The sequence below is a fragment of the Colobus angolensis genome, unplaced genomic scaffold, assembly GCF_000951035.1.
Source record: "Colobus angolensis palliatus isolate OR3802 unplaced genomic scaffold, Cang.pa_1.0 Scaffold23, whole genome shotgun sequence".
Taxonomy (NCBI): domain Eukaryota; kingdom Metazoa; phylum Chordata; class Mammalia; order Primates; family Cercopithecidae; genus Colobus; species Colobus angolensis.
The window spans coordinates 2,529,412-2,550,921 of record NW_012115488.1 but is presented as its reverse complement, the minus strand read 5'-3'; the positions used below and the strand labels follow the sequence as shown (position 1 = coordinate 2,550,921).

At 37.6% G+C, this 21,510-nt stretch overlaps 1 protein-coding gene across 2 annotated transcripts in view; it reads left to right on the top strand.

Moving 5' to 3' along the window:
- The window catches only part of EDIL3 (EGF-like repeats and discoidin I-like domains 3), a 448,834-nt gene that overhangs the window by 300,349 nt on the left and 126,975 nt on the right, over nucleotides 1-21,510 (top strand). The window lies entirely within an intron of this gene.

Sequence of the window (21,510 nt, the reverse complement as noted above, 5' to 3'; positions counted from 1 at the left end):
TATTGAAGATGGCAACTTGCTTTTATCATGAAAAAAATTCAAAATTGAGAACCTCTGGTTTTACAATCTACCTCAGTCACATTCATGGCAAATTGATTCTGGTTCCGTCTTCATATCTCTTCACACGACCAGCTAGATTGCTCCTGGACTCTGTATCACAACTTCTGGCACTTAGGACTAAAGGAGTTAGCGCCCTGAGTTCCTTTCGTTTTTGAGAGTTTCTTATGGTAACTCTTCTCCTATATTGGTAACTGCAGTCTCCAGTATTCCCTTGTGAATCTGAAACTATCTCAACCAAAGCTATTAAAACTGCTTATGAGACATGCCTATGGGAAATGCTATTTATGAATTAGATTCTCATATTGCCTTTAATGTAACAATTAGTTCTAATAGAACTGCATCAGGGCTTCTTGCAAGAGCATAGAAAGTTTACTGGCAGCCTGTTCTCAAGTCCCCAAAGGTGAGAAATTCAGAGAAGCAGAGGTAAGTGAGAATCTGAGCTAAAGGTTTCATTGTCTCTTCATGTTTATCTTCTGGGAACTAGTGGGATTACTATTTGCATAGGGCTGAAGGAATCCCTTATGTCCACAGCAGACACTGTGCAAATTTGTTCTGCCCCAGTGTCTCACTGAAAACCTCCTTGTGTTGAAAATGTGTCAGTACTAAGCCACCTGGTCTGATTCTGAAAGGTTTACTTTTTTGAAGCGACTATTAATTTAAAACCATTTCTATTTAGGGGAGTTTGTTGTTGTTGCTTAAAACTAACTGAATGTAGTTAGACTTAATTGTAGAAAAAATTATATATTGACCGTATTTAGGTTAGAAATTAGTTTCATTGTCCATAGTATTACATATTAGTTTTAAGGTCTAACACCACTTCAGCATGATGCGCTGCAGTTTCAACTGCTTTACATGTATTGACTGTAATTCCATCTAACTGGTATTGTTCTTATCCCCATTATTCAGGTGGGGAAATCTAGACACAGAAAGCTAAGTAAGTTGTCTAAGTTTGCTTAACTTAGTAAATTGAAAAGTTGGGAGTCAAACCCGGGGCAGCTGGTGTGAGGGGCAGCCCTAAAGTATTTGTGACCTCTGCACTATCCTCTTTGACAACTCTTGGTAGTTCCCTTTTATTTTGGGGGGGGGCACAGTGGACACTGGTAGTGACTGTGGGACAGTCTTGGATTTTCTTAAGGCTATACTAAGTAACTATTACATCCCATAAAATTTGAATTTTCTTTTTTCTTTTTTATTGTTTGAGAGGGAATCTCACTCTGTCGACAACCTGGAGTGCAGTGGTGCAATCTCGGCTCCCTGCAACCTCTGCCTCCCAGGTTCAAGCGATTCTCCTGCCTCAGCCTCCCGAGTAGCTGGGACTATAGGTGTGTGCCACCACGCCCAGCTAATTTTTGTATTTTCAGTAGAGACAGGGTTTCATCATGTTGACCAGGATGGTCTCGGACTCTCGAGCTCATGATCCACCCACCTTGACCTCCCAAAGTGCTGGGATAACAGGCATGAACCACCACGCCTAGCAAAAATTTGAATTTTCCATAAACAAGCAGTTAGTTCATCTCTAGCCTGGGGCAATGGTTCTCAAACTTCAACCACATAAAAATTATCTGAAGAGCTTTTTAAACATGGTTCCCTCATTAGGAGGTGAGAGTTGGAACCCAGGGGAACACATAGCGGGCAGATACCCCCAGTGAATTTTGATATTGGTTATCCCAAGAAAATGTAGAAATCACTACCCTGATGGAACTCATAGTCTAGCAAGAGAAACAAACTTCACCCAAGATGTGTCCTTTTATTATAAGAAACAACTTCATTAAATAAGTTAAAATGTTGGAGAAAGGTATATTGCTCTTCAAAATGATACATCAGTGTGAAACATTTTAAAGCAATGGATGGCATCAAGACATTACAAATCCAAAACATAGCAATCTATGCTGCCTTAATGATATTTTATTTATTAACCTACCTATATTAGTGACATTCTTAGGTGGAATCCACATTCCTCCATGAACTAAAAATGGTAATGCTTGTTTCCAAGGGATTGGATTTTTGCCTACAACATAAGGCCTTCAATAATTAAGTTATAACTAAATATTAAAAGGGTTGTGAAAATACCCACAACCTCATAAGACCAGGCTTTAAATGTTTTATTGTTAAATTTTCAAGTGGGTCTTAGGAGTTCTTAAAGAAGAAATACTTGTTTTATGCGGAACTGAAATATAATGAAAACATCGGAAATCCATTTACATTTTAATTATTGAAGATGATTTAGCATCTTTGAGGATGACATTAAGGAAATTACTCCAGACAAAGAGAATAGAATGAACAAAGTTGAAATGGGGATGGAGAAAGCTCAACGGGCATCAGAGTCAAATCTTATTATACTGAAAAGTTGGATATCTGTAGGGGTAATAGGAGAATAAAAGATTGAAAAGGTAAGGAGATGCCAAAATGTGAAACTACATCACATTTAGACTAAGGTGGCACTTGATTATGGAATGGTATTGATACTGTCAGAACTAGAGTTTAGGAAGATGACATGTAAGTGGTCAGTGTTCTGAGTACCTAACACAATGCCTAACGCTAACAAAGCTTTCAGTAAAATTTGATGGAATAATTGTTGAATTGTGCTTTAGAGATAGGGGAGCCTATATGCAAGGATACCAGCCAGGAGGCTTTTATAGCTAACTGCCCAGAGGCAGATATAAGGAGGGCCTAAACTAGACTGGCAGCTGTTGAAATAAAAATAAAAGATGAAATAGTAAGAGAGCTTGAGGATGCATCATTAACTACTAAGATATCTATCAAATTCAAGAAAAGGAGTTCATTGGCTTTTTGATTAACTTGGAGAAAATCCTGATAAGGGTGTATAGCATTAAGTTGGAAACTACTTGCTGCTCTGGATAGAGAGTGGAAATGGATTAAATGGACACCACTGCCATGTGACACTTCTGCTTCTAAGCTGTTGGCCATTTATGAGTCCCATGACCCCATCTAGTGGAGTGGGAGGTTGAGTGACATCCACTTAGAGTTGAAAGAGATATTTAGGGAACATTTGGGAACTCCTAAATAAAGTTTCATTTTTTCCTATTTCCATTTTCATCAAAACAGTTTCCAAGACTGTAGCTTGCCTGAAAGTATCATTTTGCTGGACTCTAGAGAGGAGATACACTGAACTTTGATGTTCTAAATAAGTGTATTTATTCTCCTTTAATGCCTTTTTCAGAGCATTCCTTTTTTATATCATATGTTGGTTAAATTTTCTCCATGTATTTGTTTTTAATGTTTTTGCTGCCACTGCTGCTGTTTTCCCCAAAACTAATATATTTAATTAAAGTAGTAGCTATTTCATCCTAATGCTAGTGTACGTAGTATAGATCACTTTATTTTGTTATGACTTTGGCTCTTGAAGAAAATAATAAAGCTCTCCTTTTTCCCCCTACAAATAGGCTCTCACATTTTCTTGCTTCTATTATGTAATTCATAATACATGGGCTGTATTTTCATTTCTCAGATTAAAAAAAGAAAAACTATGTTCAATGCAGGTCTCCTTAGTTTATTACTATCGTTAGTGTTGTTAAGAAATAAAGTACTGAATTTTAGAAGTATATGTAATTTTTTTTTTTTTTTTTTTTTGAGACAGAGTTTCACTCTGTCACCCAGATTAGAGTGCAGTGGTGCAGTCTTGGTTTACTGTAAGCTCTGCCTCCCGGGTTACGCCATTCTCCTGCCTCAGCCTCCCAAGTAGCTGGGACTACAGACGCCCGTCACTGTGCCTGGCTAATTTTTTTTGTATTTTTGGTAGAGACAGGTTTCCACCATGTTAGTCAGGATGGTCTCGAACTCCTGACCTCATGATCCACCCACCTCAGCCTCCCAAAGTGCTGGGATTACAGGCATGAGCCACCGTGCCCGGTCATATGTGAATGTTTTTATCTTACTTTTCTTAGCAGGAGCCCAACCTAAGCCAGTATTTTTACATAATGTCAGCTTTCCAGGAGCTCTTAAACCAAAATGTGATTATCTCACAGAACAAAACAAAACAAAAAACAAACCAAAAAAAAAAAAAAAACTCAGACATTTCAATATAATTGCCAATGTATCTTAGCTTCTTTTTTTTAAGAGCATGCATTAACCTGGATCTGGAAAGATGTCTATAAATTTTGAAACATCAATGCATTATCTGATACTTTCTGGAATTTTTTCTGAGTCTCAAATCTACAGTAAATGAATGAATATTCATTGAGCAGCTACTATTTGTAGAGAGTTATTTGGGCAATATGTAAGTTGTCTCTCCCCATGTGGGCTTACTGGAGTGGAGAAAACATTTCAAATTATCTGATATGGAAGTTTTCTACTTCATTCTGTGAACTTTTCAGAGAGAAAAGCTATTTGATTTCATTCAACAAACAGTTCTGCTCTGGGAAATGTGAGGAATTTACTCTGCAAGTTGCAGCCATATGGGACTTCTTGAAGGGTACTTCATTCTTTTTTTCCAGGCTTAGAAAAAACATATTCCCAAGAGACCCTCAACTTCATTTAAATTAATGAATTTATTCATTCATTCAATATATTTATTATTTCCCATGCGCTAATTGCTGTCTAGATGCCAGTTCCTCAGGGAAGCTTTCCCTAACCCTATCCCTCTCCTCGACTGGATTCCATTCTAATATATGTTCTCACAGCTTCTCGTTCTTTTCTAGCACAGCCCTTGCCACAGCTAGTAATTAGACTATGTAAGACATTGTTTATTAGATAAGCTGCATGAGGGCAGGAATACTATTTGTTGGCTCACTTTGTATTCTCACCAATCTCAATGATTGGTGACTAGTGACTAACCTTTCATAAAAAAGTGAAAGAGATGTGCTGTCATAATCCTTTTCATATCCCCAAGACTGAGAATATTTTTTATTTGCTCAGTAAATATATTTGAATGAATTAATAAATAACGTGAGGATAAATAAACCACATTACTTGTTCTCTGGATGTTTAATGCAAGTGAAGCACATTACATAAGCAGTTGTATTACATGGTGAAGGAAGAGGATGTTCAAGATCAATGATCCTGGATTCTACTGACCATTGACTGTCACCTTAAACAAAGTTACTGGGCACTCTAAGGTATGTCTTCTTTATATACAAAGTGTCAGCAAAAATAGATGACCTCTTAAAATTGTTGTGAAGATTATACAAAGGATATTTATTCATGTATTGGCCACAAAGCCAGTGATTAATAAATGTGTGTTCTTAATAATTCAATGGATATTTATTAAGAGTTATAGTCAGGACTTTTAACTGTTACCCAACATCCTTTGCATCTGTTTTCATAGTAAAGAGATTATTAGCTACATATATTTCCCAACTTCTCATTCCCAACAATAGATGTGGCCAACTATTGTTGATGTGGCTCTCAAATGGCCAAAGGCATTTAAGCAAAAGTGTCACGTGGTGGTTCCTAGGTTTCTTTTTAACAGAGAGTACCCACACATCCTCTTCTCCCCTCTTCATCCCTGCCTCCATCCTTCCAGGAACTCGGGGGCTGCCATCTTGGACCATGAGATCAGGTATATACACTGGATAACAAGACAGAGGATACCTGGGGCCCTGATTTATCAGCCCCTTCTGCATGCATTTACTCAAATGAGAAGCCTCTTTCTATTTAAGACATAGTTAGTTTGGGTTTTCTATCCCTCACAACTGAACTGCCTCACACCTAGTATGAGTCCGCAAAATACCATGTTGACGACTAGATTCAAGGCAGAATATGATAGTCCCTTAACAATTTCTTAAGTGTTAAAAAGGAAGCCCTTTTTGGAGGGGCCAAGATGGACGAATAGAAGCAACTCTGGTCTGCAGCTCCCAGCGAGACCAACACAGAAGGCAGTTGATTTCTGCATTTCCAACTGAGGTACCCAGTTCATCTCATTGGATTGGTTAGGCAGTGGGTGCAACTCACAGACAGCGAGCAGAAGCAGGGTGGGACGTCACTTCACCCAGAAAGTGCAAGGAGCAGGGGGACCTGCCCTCCCGGTAGACAAGGGAAGCTGTGAAGGACTGTGCCACCCACCCTGGGTACGACGCTTTTCCTACGGATTTATTATAATCCACAGATCAGGAGATTCCCTCATGAGCCTAGACCACCAGGGCCGATGGTTTCAAGCACAAAACTGAACTGCTGTTTGGGCAGACACTGAGCTAGCTGCGGGAGGATTTTTTTTGTACACTAGTGGTGCCTGGAACCCCAGTGAGACAGGAGAACTGGCCACTCTCTGGAAAGGGGGCTGAAGCCAGAGAGCCAGGTGGTCTCACTTAGTGGGTCCTACTCCCACGCAGCCCAGCAAGCTGAGAACCACTGGCTTGAAATTCTCACTGCCAGCACAGCAGTCTGAAGTTCACCTAGGTTGATCGAGCTTGGTCAAGAGAGGAGTATCCGCCTTTACTGAGGCTTTAGTAGGCGGTTTTCCCCTGACAGTCCCAAGGAGGTCCCGAAGTTTGGACTGGGTGGAATTCACCATAGCGCTGGCAAAGCAGCTGTGGCCACACTACTTTTCTAGATTCCTCCTCACTGTGGAGGGCATCTCTGAAGGAAATGCAGCAGCCCCAGTGAGGGGCTTACAGATAAAACCCTCATCTCCTTGGGACAGAGCACATGGAGGTAGGGGCAGCTGCAGGCGCAGCTTCAGTGAACTTAATCTTTCCTGCCTGCTGGCTCTGAAGAGAGCAGCTGATCCTGACAAGGGAGATTCTCCCAGAACAGCACACCAACTCTGCTGAGAGACAGACTGCCTTCTCAAGTGGGTCCTGACCCCCGTGCCTTCTGACTGGGAAAGACCTCCCAACAGGGGTTGACGGACACATCATACAGGAGAACTCTGGCTGTCATCAGGCTGGTGCCCCTCTGGGACAAAGCTTCTAGAGGAAAAAGCAGGCAGCAGTCTTTGCTGTTCTGCAGCCTCCAGTGGTGATACCCAGGTGAATGGACCTCCAGCAAACTGCTGCTGACCTGCAGAAGAAGGGCGTGGCAGAAGAGAAACTAACAAACAGAAAACAACAACAACAACATCAACAAAAAAGACCCCCACACAAAAATTCCATCCAAAGGTCGTCATTCTCAAAGATCAAAAGTAGATAAATCCATGAAGATTAGGAAAAATCAGTGCACAAACGCTGAAAATTCCAAAAGCCAGAATGCCTCTTCTCTAAATGATCCCAATACCTCTCCAGCAAGGGTGCAAAACTGGACAGAGACTGAGATTAACGAATTGACAGAAGTAGGCTTCGGAAGGTGGGGTGGTAACAAACTCCTCTGAGCTAAAGGAGCATGTTCTAACCCACATGTTTATATGTTTCACATATTTACATTTAAAAATTATAAACCCCAAATCCTAAGACTCATATGCTTTTTAAAATTATGCAAAATTTCTGCTAACAAAATACCATAATTATGTTATTAGGACATTCAAAATAATGCAAGGTAAATTACAACGCAAGGTAATTTTTTTAAATTGAACTGTAGCTTTTTTAAAAAAATTGAACTGTAGATTTTCTCCATTCTTAGATTATTGTCTGTTTTCAAAACTTCAGTGGTTTCCACCTCTTACCAAAATAAAACACGTACATTTTTTACTTTGGCAAAGCATTTGTTCCTCTATCATTTATAATGTTCTTTTATTTCAATTTGTTGTTTATGTGTCTTTTCTTTTCTAGAATACATATGACAAGTGCAAAGATCTCTCCTGTCTGTAGATTTCCATGCATCTACCATAGTGTTTGGACTCTGTAGACAGGCAAAAATAAATGATGAATTAAATACTTTTAGTTGTTATTTAAAAGCAAAATTCACATGTAATAATAATCAGAGATACAGCTGGAAAAATAAGTTGTAATGACCTTGAGGGAATTTGTGAATGCCAGAAAATATATATTGCTCTATTCACTCTTCATAAAATTAACTGTAAAACTTGTGTTACAGATGCAATTCTTATATGAATGAGTCTAGTCAGTGATGAGAATGAGGTAGCTTTTGATCATTAAAACTAATTTGTTTTCTAAATTTAGGTCAGAGTAATGAAATAAAAAAAAAAGAATGATGTTCTCTCATTTTAAAATAATTTATTCTTCAACATTGGTAAATGTTAGATCAGATTATATTATGCTATTGAGAGGAAGTAGAAATAAAACTTTATAAAATATAGAATATGTGAGTTTTTAGAAGATTTCCTAACTGCCAACATCTGTTCAGCAAAATTATTATTTTTAACTGATGAAATATACTCTATATTTTTCCTCCTAAATTTCAAATAATTTATTTCTTGCTATATAAAAGTGTCTGAAACTTTATTTTTTGAAAACATGTAAAATATATTCCTACTTCATTAAGAAGTTGTGAGTTTGGTTTTTCTCTGTGTATTCTGTTGTTTACTTCCAAGGAAGCAGAGATGACCACAATTCCACATTTTCTTCCCCTCCTTGTACCATACTGTAGACCAGAATCATCCAATTTATTTTTTAGGGTTAATATAAAGAACAAATGAAATACTGTATCATGTACAAAAAAGCATTTTGAATAAAGTTAATTTTTAAAAAGTCAAAAGGACTTGATCAGTGTGAATTGAAAAAATCATTTAGTTCTTTGTTACTCATCTTTCTTCTATATCTGTAAATGATAAACTTAATTTCCCTCTTTTCTGAGCAAGAATGGTAATGATAACAAACAACCATTGAAGGCTTAAAGATGCAGGGTAACTAATGGACAACTGTAAGACTCAGATAACCCTGTGAGTTAGATAGCATTTTACCACCGTTGTATAGATGAAGAAATTTTGGCTTAAAAAGTTTAAAAAGGCCGGGTGCGGTGGCTCAAGCCTGTAATCCTAGCACTTTGGGAGGCCAAGACGGGCGGATCACGAGGTCAGGAGATCGAGACCATCCTGGCTAACACGGTGAAACTCCGTCTCTACTAAAAAATACAAAAAAACTAGCCGGGCGAGGTGGCGGGCGCCTGTAGTCCCAGCTACTCAGGAGGCTGAGGCAGGAGAATGACATAAACCCAGGAGGCGGAGCTTGCAGTGAGCTGAGATCCGGCCACTGCACTCCAGCCTGGGCGACAGAGCGAGGCTCCGTCTCAAAAAAAAATAAAAAAATAAATAAAAAAATAAAAAATGCCAAAGGTTATATTAGCTAGTATCGTAGCACAGGTGGGTTATAAGCCTGGTTTTCAGAAGACAAACGTCTTGCTCTTGGCTAGAGTCATCAACTGTTAGATCACAAAACTTGCTTTGGAAGAAACAAAACTTTTATTTTTCTTTCTATTAACATCCTGTGGTCAAGACAGGAAATTTTGCCCCTCAGTGGTCATATTGTACTGATCAACACCTAGAAAGAAGGAGCCTCTTTGTACACCCCAAAGACAGTACAGGATTCCCAATTCCAGACTTTTGCTTCTCATCTTTCCAGGATTCTCATAGCACCACCGTTATCCCTAACACATAATAAGGAGAGGTCCCCAACCAAGTAAGTCCAGTCCCAAATGTTGATTTGTTGTGTAAAACACTGACTTCAAATTTCAGGACCTATTCACTCATAAAGTTATTCAGAACATCAATACACTTTAAGCTGTTTTGTCTTTCCTATTTTGTTTTTAAAATAATTAAATATTTAAGTGTAGTACCCATATGCCCATGAAAATACAATACAAATTAAAAATTAATCCCTGCTATAGAAATGTATAAGCATCTAGAAGGATTAAAAGATATGACCTCTTCCAGGTAAACTTCATTACAGACTGCAGTGAATCTTTTCTATCAGGGGATATGTTAAGAGATTATGGAATATTGATAGGGTAGGTATGATTTTGGACAACATATTAAAAATTTACTCCTAATATGTCTAATATTCAATAATCTGGTTAGTTCAGCATAAAACATTCCTAGCAGCTACTTTTAGGTCTATAGTAACAACTCAGTAAGAGAAACAACTAAGTAATATTTAGTTTATTCATACACATTTTTTGAATCATAAACTTAACTTCTTTAGGAAAACCAGACAATCCCTTTTGTTATTTTTCAGAACATATGTTAATATATTTCAATGTGACAATGAGATTTAATTCCTAAAATGTATTTATTTTATTTTATTTTTGAAATGCAAATGTAAGATTGTATATATTTGGATTACAATAATGCCAGAAAAACACAAAGAATGTAGAATGCTAAGTTGTCCCTTGATAGTATCTGTTGCATATGTGTTCCAAAGGCACCCACTCCTTCTGTTTAGCTCTCTCGTTTCTTTTTTTTGGGTTAATTCATTCATATTCTACCATGCTAGAAATTAATATGCTAGAAAACATGCCGCCCTTTGCACTAGAGTATATGTTTGCTTTGTAGACTTCTTTTATCATCAGTGCATAAAAATAAAGAACATCACAGTTTTCTGTTTCCCAGAAGTACCTTTTAACTTTTTATTTGTGATGTTTGTTTTTGTCTTGATGTTTAATTGATCCCAAGTCAGAATTTAAAATACCAGGACACATGCTACCACTACCAGTAATATTTTCACACATGGAAAGGCGTAGAGTATTATCATATCAAAAATTGGAAACTGTTCTGATGGCATTGTTATTTGCATGCTGCAAATAATACACTGGATTAAGAAAAACCAGGGACCACAGCTGGCAATCCATTCTCATCTGCCTGCTAACCCTTTACCATCCTTGATGGATATATGATTATCCGAGAATTCTTTTAGGTTAGGACCATACTTAAAGTAATTGGATATTCGATTTTTATTTTTCTTTCTTTTTCACTCAGCACTGTACTCAGTTTGAAATCCACTCAGTGTGATGGCAAATGCCCAGGAGTGCATTCATATGGGCCCTGTGGTGAGATTCTTGTCCCTCATGCCTGGGTCAGCTCTTAGAAGTAATGCACCTCCCCATCTCTCTCTTTAAAAGTTTTTAATTAATAAACTCCTTTAAATGTTCCAACAGCAATTATTTTTCTGCTTTTTTTTTCCCCCCCCTTTTGGTTGAACAGGTTTGTGGTGATTATTTTGCTGTTTGCTTTTGTATAGCCCATTTCACAACAACTAAAGAGCCAATGCTTGTTGGCATGAGCCACCTATAGAAATGTAAGAAAGTCAGGCCTCACACACAGCATTCCTCTTCCCTCTCCCCTTCATAGCACACTTACTGCCCCTGAGATTGTGCATTAAGGACTTTTTTTTTTTTCTTTTTGGTAACTTTCTTTCTTCTTTCAAAAATATTCATTAGCAAAGTGACCTTAATTCATTGTTTCTAATGTGCTTTTTATTGGGGTTAGCATTTCTGCTTATGTGCTGACATCGTTTGCTCTTTTTATGCCTCTTGTTTCTTCTTAAACTTTAACTTTATTTACAAGAGTTCAAGACTACCTTAATATTTACAATTTCATCAAATGTGATATACAAGCTGAAGTCTTCAAAACCATGTAGCCACAGTTTAGTTCACTCCTGAATATGTAGCTGTGAGTGATGGAGGATGTGAAGAAACTCTAACAGCTAGTACCTAGAGAGGGGAGATGAGTACAATATAGTGGAAGCCATTCAGAAACAGGTGGAAATTCAGACGAAATGGTTATACCTGGCCCAGGTTCCTGGAAATGCCAACAGCTTTCACCCCTGGTGGTGTATTGCTCCTGTTATATGCTGTGTAGTGAATGGGGTGTTTCACTTTAATTGGAAGTTTTACCAGGTGCAGAGAATCATAAAGAGATTATAGTTTTATGTTTATGCATGTGTGTTCTTTTCCCATGGTTATTCAAAGAGGACAGTTAAGTTAATTGAACACACGTCAAAGGCTAACCAGCATTCAGAACAGTGAAGGATAGTTTAAAGGTCCTCTTATCTGGAGCATCAGAATTAGTGTTTGGTTAGTTACTGAAAACCTTGATTAAAATAAAAAAGCATTTAAATTCCATACTGTGTTTCTTAGATAAACTACATCAAGAAATCTCTAATTGATACTTGTTTTTATTTCATTGTTTAAATATATGGGTGAAGTTATTCAAGTATAGAATCCTAGATATCAATTACTTATCCCAATATTATAGACTCTTTAGTACTATGCCTTTTTGAGGTTTTTCAGAAAGCTTTTTCATGTTTTCAGAGGAAAAAAAAAAACTTTTCCTTTTTCAGTCACATTTTATCAATTATGTTTAATTAAATTACATAAGTAGAATAACAATCACAACTTGAAAAGAAAACAGATTGGGGAAAAAACACAAGTGCCCCTTGATGAGTGTGCAATTCATCTGCAAGAACAGAAGAGAGTTGGCTTAGCAAAGAATAGCCCAAAGTGCCAGATGTGTAGAGCAGCAATTATGTTTCACAGTGGCAGTGAAGAGTGGCAGTGCTCAGGTTGTTGCTAATATGGAGGTGGTTTAAGAGAGAGATTCTGTTGTAGCCACTAGGACTAGTTATATTTGAATTACTCTTTTTTTTTTTTTTTCCTTTGAGATGGAGTCTTGCTGTGTCGCCCAGGCTGGAGTGCAGTGGCGCGATCTCGGCTCACTATAAGCTCCACCTTCCAGGCTCATGCCATTCTCCTGCTTCAGCCTCCCGAGTAGCTGGGATTACAGGCACCCACCACCATGCCCGGTTACTTTTTTTCTGTATTTTCAGTAGAGACGAGGTTACACCGTGTTAGCCAGGATGGTCTCGATCTCCTGACCTCGTGATCTGCCCACCTCAGCCTCCAAAAGTGCTGGGATTACAGGTGTGAGCCAGAGTTACTCTTTTTAGCCTTAAACACCTCCAAAGCCTTCCTCCTTAGGTGTGTTCGTGATGCTTCTCACCACCCAAGCCTTCACAGAATGTGTTAATGATGCATTTGATAAAATATATTAATAAGATAAAGTGAAAGAACGGGGGAGTTGCAAACCCCTGTAACTTTTTAACTGTGCTTTTTAACTCAAAACTTTTGATGATCATGCTTGTCTCTCTATTTTTTTATGTTTTAAGTGACATACTTGCCATCCAAATCATTGGAGGTCTATCACCCACAACAGATGGTTACCTGTTCTTTTTGCCTGAGAAAAATTTGTATTGCCAGCTCCCAAGGAAAAGCCCTTGTAGAATTGTTTTCACTGTGACAGTTGAAAACATACTTTTTTGAGATAGAAAAAAAATGTTTTTTCCTACTGTTTCACTTAACACTTTACTTGTGGTCACAAAAAAGTGATTCTCCCCACCAACAGCCAGTTATTCAGTGGACGCTGACTGGGTATTCCACAGTTACTGCAAACTCTTACACTACCCCAGTTACTGTACACTCCACAGGTTAAAGACTGAGTCCCACAAGACTTCCTCAAAACAGTTCCACAAGACTTCAAATGCTAATTGCATCTGAATTGGGGTTCCCACTACACTCTCCCCTCCCTGGGTTCAAATAATTTGCCAGGCTGCCTCACAGAACTCAGGGAAACACATGTACTTGTTTATTATAAAGGATATTACAAAGGATACAGATGAACAAGCAGATGAGAAGCATAGGGTGAGATATGGGGGAAGAGATGGGGAACTTCCTTGCCCTCTCTGATGTGACACCCTCCAGGATCCTCTGAGTATTCAGCAACCCAAAAGCTGTCTGAACCCTATTCTTTGGAGGTTTTATAGAAGTTTCATTATTTAGGCCTGATTGATGAAATCATTGGCCAGTAATGGTGAACTCAAACTTCAGTCCCTCTCCTCTTCCTAGAGGACATGGGGTGGGGCTGAGGTTCCAACCCTCCAATCACATGATTGGTTGTCTTGGCAACCAATCTCATCCCAAGGCTATTCAAGAGCCTACCACATGTCATCACATTAGAACAAAAGAGGTTTCTGTCACCAAAGAAATTCCAAGGGATTTAGGACCGTTGTATTCAACATTCCTATCCCTTTTGTAGGTAACTGTACTCTTGCATAATATGGCCATATTTAAGTCATTTTCCTTGAGAATAGAGAAAGAGAAATCAATGATTTTTCCCCCACTTCAGATCTCACCTGCCAGCACTGATGTAAGACTACACCTCCCTATTCCAAGGCACATTATTATCATCAGTCTGGGTAAGGTATCTTCCCATTTAATATTAAGTTGTTACTCTCTTCCCACATTCCTATTCTTCTTCCACTATGTGAGCCCAACCTAGTAGCTGATGTGTAACCTTTCATTCTACCTTCTTTGTGTTTATTTGAAGTCCATTGTTGGGGAGCACATGATGTTATATCATAAGGTGTGTTTTTAAATTTACATACATGGTACTGTGTGCATTTAATTATCTTGTTTCTTTTTCACATATGCTTATGTTTTTTAGATAGCCATATAAAAGTCCAGTTCATCATTTCTGATTCTTAGAAAGTATATTTATTGTGTGAGAGCTCACACACACACATACACACAGGTACATTTTATGTTTTAATATTCGATTCCTCTTGGAACACTCACCTAAGCTGCTCTCCTTTGCTAACATAAAAGTTATTACAATAGATATGTATATGGATTTCTTCTTGAGCACTTATGCAAATGTTTTTCAGGCAAAAATACACAGAAATAGGGTTGCTTAATTTTACTAACAACTAACAGATAGCAATGACTATCCTAGTTTACATTCCCATCATCAGCATCAGAATACTTCACCGATACTTGATATTATTTGATAGTTTTGTTTTGCCATGATGTTGGCTGTAAATTGTTATATCTTTTTTTTAACAAAATTGCATTTCTTTAATAGTGAAGGTTTGCTCTAAATTACCCTTAATATCATTTGCTCCATTTTCTATTGATTTCCTCACCTCTTTGCATCGTGTAAATGTGTGTCTATGTGATTTGCAAAAAAAAAAAAAAAGAAGAAGAAGAAGAGAAAAAGAAGAAAAGAAGAAGAAGAAGAAGAGAAAAGAAAGAGGAGGAGGAGGGGGAGGAAGAGGAAGAAAGAAGAAAAGAGAAAAGAAGAAAAAAACCTTTGATATGGTTTGACTAGGTCCCCATCCAAATCTCATCTTGAATTGTAGCTCCCATAATCCCCATGTGTCCAGGGAGGGTCCCGGTGGGAGATCATTGAATCATGAGGGCAGGTTTTCCCATGCTGTTCGTTCTCATGACAGTGGATAACTGTTATGAGATCTGATGGTTTTATAAAGGGCAGACCCCTGCGTACATTCTCTTGTCTGCTACCATGTAAGATATGACTTTGCCCCTCCTTCTCCTTCTGCCATGTCAGCCCTCCCCAGCCATGTGTAACTGTGAGTCCATTAAACCTCTTTTTCTTTGTAATTACTCAGTCTCAGGTATTTCTTCATAGCAGTATGAAAATGAACTCATACACCCTTGTATATTTTAGATCAGTTATTCTCACCTGAAAATGCAGTTCACATATTCCTTGAAGAAGCAGAGGATCCCAAAGACTCATTCAGGAGATTCACAAATCAACACAGCTTTCACAATATTTATAAATTGATCTGTCATTTTTACTCTGTTGACATTTGTACTGATGCCACACACAGTAGTGAGTAAAACTGTTAGTGCCTTGGCAGAAGTAATGACAATAGCATCAGACTATACTAGGCATCATTGTATTTATCTCTATTTTACACACACAGGAGTGAAAAAAAAGAGTATCCAATTCATTTAAGAACATCCTTGATGAAGCAGTAATGATAACTAATTTTATTATTTTATTAAATGTCAATCCTTGTTAAGTCTATAATATTCTGTGTGATGAAAAGGGGGTTATGCATAAAGCACTTTTGCTGAGTACTGAAATGTGACCACTGTCTACAGGAAAAGCCTTTGCAAGATTGTGTGAGTTTCAAGATAAACAACTCCCTTCCCCAACGTTTTTGTATCATGTTTACTTCAAATAACAACTGATAGACCAACTATAGTTATTCATACCTGGATATCAGGCAGATATTTTCTTGAAAATGAATAAAGCAATCCTGCCACATCAATGAAAACAGCTGATAGTCTTTGTTGCTAGTTATAAAATTGGAAATTTCAAGTGAAATTTAAAATTTTGGAAAACTTGTAACTGTCAATGTGAGTTTCATATCTTCCAATAATTAAAAACTTTTCTGATGAAATTGGTAGTGATATTAATCAGTGCAAGTTTTTTGTATTATATAGTGAAATGTGTCATCATTTAGAAAATCTACATAGCTCGGTGAGCCAGTATGTTGCAAATGACCAATGTACAATGTTACAAAACCATGCATGGGTGAAAAATCCATTCAAAGTGCAAAATAGACCAATGGATTTTAACACAAGGAATATGAAAACTTCATTGGTAGATTTCAGATTCCACAGAGCAACTAAAATTTAACAAACTACTTTTGTTAAAATTTAAAAAGCAAACTTTTCAAGTTTTGGTGTGGTGTCAAAGAATATCCACAGTTAAATGGAAAAGTTGCTAAGTCATCTTTTCTTTTCTGGCTGGATATTTGTGTTAGGCTAGTTTTTCTCCCTATACTGCAACCAAAACAACATACTGCAATAGATTGAATATAGAAACAAATATGAGAACCTGTCTTCTCTTAAGCTAGATTTCAAAGAGATTTGATAAAATATAAAATAACTCTTTCTTCTCAGTAAATTTTTGTTTGTTTTTGAACAATATAGTTATTTTCACAAAAATGTAATGTTTATGGTAATGTTTAACTTGTGTTCATTATTGTCATTTTAGGTGAATTAATATATTTTTAATTTGTCAGTATTAATTTCTAATATGATAAATATTTACATATATATATAACCCACAATGGCATGTGAGTGTGTGTCTGTGTGTGTGTATGTGTGTGTGTGCACACTTGTGCCTGTGTTTGTTCTTTGGGGCTTTTAATAGTTTTTATAAAGTTTAAAAAAGTACTGAGACTAAATGTTTGAGAACTAGTGTACTTAGTAATAAGTCCCTGTGGGCCGGGCGCGGTGGCTCACAGTCCCCTTTCCGGCAAAAGACTTCATCTGCCTCAGACACGGCTCTTACCAGGACCTCATCACTCTGATTTACCTCCTTAGTCCATAAACTGGGATGTGGAGGGCAGAGGGTACAACACTCAGGCCTGTTAGTGCCTACAGACTCCCCTCTAAGCCTGGCCCACATTTTTCCACTGCTTCTTACTGCTACTGGGTTGGAACTGAGTAGATCTGAAAGAGTTCAACAAGTAAAGTGAGAATGAGAAAGAGAAATAGAACATGTAGAAAGTTCTTCCCAAGCCTGATAACCTTTATGAGCCCTTGGAGTTACCCTCAATAAACCCCAGACACACAAACATACACTGGGATCTCAAATTTCCACTTACACTAAGGCTTTACCATAGTTTCTGTGTTCAAGTGTGATAAACTTCAAAGCCTGCTCAGCAATGTTCTGTCCCAGGGCATCTTAAGTGCTGGATTCAGTAGAGAGGGCCAGTAGCCCATGCTAGTTGCTGTCTTGTCAAGAACCCTGTTAATTAACAAGAACCTTGTTAATCCTGCCCCGACGGTAAGGCTCATGATTCGATTTAAACACACACACACACACACACACACCCCTAACCATAGTAGCCAGCCCTAAATGTCTTATTAGTATATAACTTTGGAAGTCGTTTGCAAAATTATCTTTACTTGGTTGTTATTGAAACAGGAAAACTTCCCTTTTCCCCCTTGCAGGGTGTGTGATAGGGTGTAGCTCGCTTCTTCAGTGTGTCAATGTGCAAAACCCCTAGGGGGAAGAGAAAGATGGGCAGGTGGTTGGGAGCATGGGCTCCGACCCCACAGCAGCTTCTAGGGGTGAACATTTACAGTTCCTGAAGCCCCACTGTGCATGTTACAGTGTGTTCTTTTAGTTTTGCCATCTGTAGGCAGCTTATGTTAATCAGCTCAATAAGACATTCTGCCTTATCACAAGGACAGAGGGCTTTCTCTATCCTGGGGTTCTTGCCTTGGTGTATCAGAAAAATCAGATCACATGTTGGCTTGGAGAATGAGTGCAAGGTTTTATTGAGTGGTGGAAGCAGCTCTCAGTGAGGTGGATGGGAAGCCAGGAGGGGTATGGAGTGGGAAGGTGGTCTTCCCATGGAGTTTGGTGGCTCAGCAGCAGGACTCTCCTCCAACTGCCCTGGCCAAATTCCCCTTGGTATCTACATCGTTCCACTCGTCAATGGCCTGCTGGCGTCTGCTGGTGCCTGTCGGTGGTGCTTTTCTGCTCCTCTGCTCCTCTCCACATCCAGCCACCTGTGTGCTCTTCTGCCGGTCTGTTCCTCTCAATGCCCAGCTGCTTGCCTGCGTGCCCACTAGGGTCTGGGGGCTTTTACAGGCACAGGATGCGAGCATGGTGGGCCAGGTGCTCTTGGGAAATGTAGCATTTGGACATGAAAACAGGAGTGTTTGTCCTCACCTAGATCCATGGGCACAGGCCCGAGGGTGGAACCCTCGCCAGGGTCCCTGCCCTTCTCCTCCCAGCACTTCCCTTTCCCCACTCCATATCATTACGATTATCAGCTTTTATAAATACACTTCTCAAAATCCAAATTTTCTGGCATTGAGTGGTTAAAGGCAGAAGATGTAAAGGAAATGCTTTTTTGCTCCTTTTCATGTAAAAAAAAAAAAAATTAAAAAAAATGTTCTAAGTGCTTTCTAGGTGGCAGATGTTGTTAATGTTTTACATGCACATATCATGTAATCTTCACATATTTTATTAAAACCTCCTTTACAGGGAGGAAATTAAATTTCAAAAAGCTTAGACAAATTTTTCAAGATTATATAGGTCATAAGTGATGAAAACAAGACTGAAACCCCCATCAGTCCGCTCCTCCCTTCTGCATACCCTTAGCCTATGTTCTAAGCATTCTAGATTCAGATTATCATTCTTTCTATTTATATTAATGTAGGAGGCCACTGTTTGCTCAAAAATACCTTAGAATGCACTTCTGCTTTTTAAGGATACACAGTGTTCCTACCACCCAGTGGAACAGCAATTTCTCTGAAATCAGATACATAAATGAAAATAGTTTATTTTCTTTTCAGGCATCCACCAAGCTCATAGAAAATAATGTAGACATTTCTGATGCAATCCTCAATAGACCTTTTACGTAGTATGTGGGATAGTTCATACAGGGAGAATAAAATTAAGATCACCTTTTAGCCATTGTTATTTTACAGAGATATCACAAAATAATGTTGGAATGGGATGGAAAGAAATTACTTGCAGATATTTGTAAGTGGAGGTGTTTCTAAAATCACGCCATATGTTTTCTCCAAGGCTCACTGAATTTCCTGTAGCAACATAGTTTACTGGTGTTAAATTTGGGTATGACTATGATGGTGACAGCTTACCTTCCTAATACTGAATTATTTTCCAAGCTTCATAGTGCTAGATACATGAAAAGTCAAAAGTTTAAAACCTGTAGTTACTAAAACTTAGTGAGCCTGAGCCTGTATTCTTATAAATGTTTTTATTTTAATTTTGTGTTTAATGGAAGTAGTGCCAAAATTTAATTACAAATATCTACTAAAAGTTAGACACAACCCAAACTGGGTGATGCTTAACTAACTGCAATTCCATCTTCCTAAGATACATATGCAGAGCTTCTAAATATTAGAGCAAATAGAATGTTTACATGATTTTTAATGATTTAGAGAAAAACACAAATTCAGGTTTTTATTTTTTGATCCCATTATGCATCTACAATTAAAGCTTTAGCAAATTAGTTTCTATAGCTTATGAGCCAAAACTCTAGCAAGGATAATTTGGCTGTCTACAACAGGTATAAACAAGATAATTGAAATGAGATAAAAGATAATTGAAAAAGGAATGTTCAGCAACATCACATGTGAAACTTGGCTTCCAAAATGTGAGAAAACATGATTCAAAGTGTCCACTGTGTATGTTGTATGTATTGGGAATGTTTAAACTGCAAAGAGTCTCAGATTTAAAAAAAAAAAAGAAAATGTCATGCATAAGATAATGAAAGAATATAACTTTTTCATAGCAGTGTGCTAATTGACCTAACATACTGAAATGAACTGTCTTTCAGACATTCCCTGTTTCAAGTTGTACAGTCGAAACTCCAAAATCAATCTTTAAAGGACTAATGGATATAAATGTAGATAAATATTAATAGTAGTAAGCAAAATTTACATTCATGAGGGATACTGTCTTTTTGAACCTCCAAAGAGGAATGGGACTTAAAATGTATTATGATTATAGTTGTGTGATGTCTGAACATCGAAATGAGAAAACCAAACTTGGATGTCTGAGTCCATCCACTTAGCATTGTCCAAGGAAAAAAGGGAACATCGGCCCAGAATTTTCACACAAAAATTTTACTCATCAAAACTCCAGATTTTCTTTATATATGAATAAGACTGAGAATCACCTTGTGGGAAATAGTTAAGGGAACGATTTTATGGGGTTTCAGTGGGGAAGATGAGACTTTGGGAGACTCAGAAACAATGGTGATAGAGTGGCTGTTTTCATCATGCACACCCTGGACCATTTCAAATGCTAACTCTCAAAGTCTCATCCTACAGTGGAAAACTCTAATCACTTACATGAATCTGAAGATTTTCTGGTTTTCTTTGGAAAATAATATCTGAGTCATTAACTTAATATTCTGGTGTGACATATTTAATTTTTTCTGATTTATATTTTTAGAGAGGGTGATTTATAGCAATTTATCAACAACATTTAAAAGATTTTATAGACATCATAAAGGCATTTTAATTTTAATGTTTACCACATATGAAATTTTAATGTTTACCAGATATGAATAAGGTACTTTTCTACATTGTAGCATTTAATTGTTATTAAATGTTAAGTGTCAAAAAGATATCTCTATTAAATATGAGAAGAATATTAACAATTTTATTTGATGTATGTTACTCCTGAAGCAAACTGTTGCTTTAATCAGTTTATACACATTAACAGTTGTGTTGACAATAGAGTTTTATACTAATGACACAGATTACTTTGACAAGAGAATATTACCATTTTTCAGTTTATTAAGTTACATCTGCATGTCGTGAGAAACCAGATGCTTTCTATACTTACGTTTTTGGGGCATATTGCCCTTTTCAAAGCCTGCTCACAAATATTTGTTTGCTTAAAAATAATATTCATACTTACCTGGCAGGGGAGATACCATGATCACGAAGGTGGTTTTCCCAGGGCGAGGCTTATCCATTGCACTCTGGATGTGCTGACCCCTACCATTTCCCCAAATGTGGGAAACTCGACTGCATAATTTGTGGTAGTGGGGGACTGCGTTCGCGCTTCCCCCTGGCTTTTTGTGTTTAAAAAATAGGCTGTACAGTAAAAAATAATAATAATAATAATAATATTCGATTATAGAAAGGAATTTTGAAGCTAAACTTAATATATGGCTATTGTAAACATTTATCTGTAAAAACTACATGAAAATTATTAGTTTTTATATTATTATTTATCTGCATTAACAATGTTCTATTTCTAAAATTCGTATTTTCAATATTGTTATCCTGAAAGCA